We start from the raw sequence: 3,983 nt of genomic DNA on the forward strand, positions 1-3,983 counted from the left end.
TGATAAAAAAAATCACAGCTTCTCTGATTAAACCCCTCCAAATCCCTCACTCCCCACCCCCAGTCCCCCTGGCTTGCCAGTGCCCCTCACTCCCCCACCCCCAGCCTCCTGGCCCTACTGGTGCCCCTCACTTGCCACCCACAGCCTTCTGCCCCCCTAGCACTGCTAGAGGGGACCCGCAGCTTCCAGGGCTATGGGACCAGGGACCCAATTCTGCAGCCCCCTGCCCCCCACAGCAGTACCTGAGCCCTGGCTGTTGCCTGCAGGAGGTATCAGCTGCTGCAGTGGAGCATGGAGCCAAGTGCCCCCTCCCCACAGGTGGCATGGCCGGATAGTGGCCCATTGCAGGGGGAGCAGGTGCAGGCTGCCTGCTATGGGCTTTGGCTCCCCCCTCTGCTGCCTTCCCCCTGGGGCCTCCATGGTCCAATGGGTGAGACCTGGCACAGTAGGGCAGAGCTTGATGGTGCCACCAAGAGCCCCATGCCACCATAGTGAAGTGTCCCCTGCCTGCCCAGCAGCAGCAAGGGTGGTGGTGCACAGTTGTTCATCCCACTGCTGCTGGGCAGGCAGGGGGTGCCTTGCCATGGCAGCATGGGGCTCGCGGTGGTGGCATTGAGCTTCCCCATCCCACTCTGCACTGCTGTGTTGAGTTCCAATCATGGGCAATGGAGACCCCGGGCAGAGGGCAGCAGGGCAGGGAGCCTGAGCCCACAGTGGGCAGCCCACATCTGCTTCTGCGCTGCACACAAATCTAGGGGGCATGTGCTCCCCATGTCCCTCCAGGAGTGTACACAGTGGTGGGGAGCGAGCCCTCACATCACCCCCTGGACAAGACACCCACTGCCCCATTCCACTCTTTGCCTGGGCCCTGCAGCTGCACATTCTGGTCCTTGGCCTCAAGCCCCACGCACCGACTGCCCAGGCTGAGCAGCAGCAGCAGCCCCAGCCGTAGCCCCAGCCATGCCCAACTCCCTTCCTTACTATGGGGGGCCTCAATTCCAAACCCTCTCCCTCTTCTCCCCCCGACTTACCTGCAGGAGCTGCTCTCCAGGCTGCCTGGAAGTCATGTGCATGTGTACATGTGCACATGTACATGGTGCCCCTGCCTGACCGCTCTCCTCCTGCTCCCCCCATCCCCTTGCAGACTGAAACTCTGCCAGATTGCATGGGGAAGCCCACTGTTTCCCATGTTTTTCTCCTTTAAAGGAGCAAAATCTGGGTTTTCCCCCTTAAAATGAGAAAATCCAGGTTTTATTGTGTTTTTCTGTGGTGAATGGAAAATCTGATCCTTGGTTATCAGTGAGACTACTGATGTTAGGAGCTAGGAAGGAGAAAGGGCTTGAACACAGATGATACCGTGCCTTCAGAAGCTATTTTCAGCCAGTGTTACTTTAATTGGTTCTCCCTAGCTCTACTGGAGACCTATCTGTCCCAGAAGTGATAAGTAGAAGAACTGAACCTTGAGGCTAAGTACAGATAGCCAAACAGCCTGAGGCTGAATCGATTCAATCTTCACAGGTTCCTCTAAACTGCGTAGATTGAACTGATAAGCAAGTGAACAGACATTCACTTTTGATTCTGGGAAAGCAGCCATGTGCCTTCAATGGCCTAGGCCAGAACCTGCGGGGGCGCTAGAGCATGCCTCCCTGCTCATCAGCTGGAGTAGACAGCTTGGGCCAAGGCTAGCCTGCCCACTCTGCAAAGGGGAGGGGGAGTTGCAGGGGAGGTGCAAAGCATCCTGGGATGCTGGGGGACTATCAGTTAACTTGAATCTGGAGGGGATCTGGGACAGAAGTTCAATTAAGTGATTTAACTTAAATCAGTTAAGTCTGCTACTACATCCATCCAGGTTTATCTTAAACTGCTTTCAGCCATTTTGAAAGTGGTTTATGTGCACTGAACTTGTGTTGTGTTCGAGATGTGAACCGGTTTCTGATTGCTTACACTGTTTTACATGTAATTTCTGTCCCTAGCTCATGTCTGAGGTATCTACATGAGCCCCCATTCCTACCTGAGCTCCTCTCAATCCAGAATGGATACCACTGATATAAAGGATGTGCTACAATCCTTACTTCACAGATGGGGAGCAGAAGCAAAGTGAAACTCCTGTGGACACATAGTACATGTATAGTAAATTGACTTAATCAAATCTGATGAAGCAGACTGTCGCCTATGGAACTGCAAGCCTCTGAATGAGTTAGTGTCTAAGGTGCCACCCGGTCCTACCTTTGGCCTCCATCAGTGATTCTCTACCAGGGTACTGGGGCACCCGGGGTGCCGTGAGATCTTTTCCAGGGTATCATGGGGTGCTATGCAATGTTAGCTTTGCAAACATGATTCACCAGATAAAACCAGAGATTTCCAACTGAAATCCATAGTTATGGCCTTTTTGAGTTTTTTGCAACAGAAAAAAGCTCCTCTATTATTTTTCTATCGGCAAAAAAAAAAAGTGAAAACTAAGAGCTGGCATTTTCTGAGGGGTGCCCTAAGATTGAAATAGTTGAGAATCACGAGGCTACACAGTCAATGTGGAGCAGACATACTACCCACCACCTTACTCTGAAATAACTTTCAGAGCCAGTTTCAGAGGGGTAACTTTAAGGGTAAATTTTCCCTTTGAAAAATATGTAGTACGTAAGTGACTTTGCTCGCTCACCCAGTTTCATCCTGACGCAGCACTCAGCTCCATCCAGGCTGGCTCCTGCGTCACCTAGCGGGCTAGTGATGTAATAATCATGTCTTGGCTGGTCATGTGTGCCTGCTCCTTCCTTCAGAGTCTGTTTACCATGGTACAATCTATGGCAAATTGTTTTGAAGCAAAATGGTGTCATGTCTACACCCTGTGATCCAGATCCCAACAAGGGTTAGGCACCTAACTCCAATTTAAGCACCCAACTCTCATTGAAATCTGGGCTAAGCCAATTGCCAGGGTCATTTAGAAAGTTTATGGTACTGCAGGGAATTCAACCTGCATTTCCCCACTACTGGTCTGATGGTGGGACCTTCATCTCTACACCTACAGCTGCTTGAAAACTGGGATTTTTTTTTTGCTTCTTGGAAAATCAACCTTTGTTTCTCATCCAAAAAGTTTGCATTCTAGCTTAGGAGTTTTCTTATGGAAGCTTCTTAATGTAGACCTGCCTTGTAGGCTCATTAGTTTCTGGATAAAGGGGAATTTTTTTAAAGTGCCTGAGGGATTTAGGAGCAGGAATCTTATTTATTGCTCATGGGACTTTCCCACCAGAATCCCACGAGTGATTTTGAAAATCTGCCCCTAACTTCTTTCCAAGAACAACGCATCCATAGAATCATTTAATCACAGAAAATGAGGATTGGATGGGAGCTCAGGAGGTCACATCTAGTCCAAGCCCCTTCTCTAAGCAGGACCAGCCCCAACTACATCATCCCAGCGAAGGCTTTGTTGAGCCAGACTGAAAAACCTCCAAGGATGGAGATGCCACCACCTCTCTGGGTGACCCATTCCAGAGTTTCACCCAAAGTTTTTCCTAATATCCAACATCAACTTCCCTTGCTGCAACTTGAGCCCATTGCTCCTTGTCCTGTCGTCTGCCGCCCCTGGGAACAGTTTAGCATCCAGTAGCAAGCTAAGTTGCTGTTATGTGCCTCTCCCCCACCTTGACCTCTGCACCTTTCTCATCTCTGTATTTTCTGTTGTATTCATAAATGAGACTTCACAAATGACTGCGAGAGGCCACAGACATGAGGCATGTCTTACTCCTTCCAGGAATGCAGTGAAGGGTAACATCTGGGACATCTTGCACCAGTCAGAGACTTGAAATACAGGCCTTTTTTTTTTTTCACTTTGCATTTGCCACAAAGTAGTACTGCAAATAGACGCACACACAATGCTAGGTTTCCACACCACCTACGTGAGCTCCATCACAGCCACCGAAGAAACGCTTTGTCAGCGTGCCCTACATTCGACGCTGACTGGGGCTGACAAATGCATGGGAAGGGAAAGA

This window comes from Alligator sinensis, unplaced genomic scaffold, assembly GCF_000455745.1.
Source record: "Alligator sinensis unplaced genomic scaffold, ASM45574v1 scaffold687_1, whole genome shotgun sequence".
In the NCBI taxonomy this organism is placed as follows: domain Eukaryota; kingdom Metazoa; phylum Chordata; order Crocodylia; family Alligatoridae; genus Alligator; species Alligator sinensis.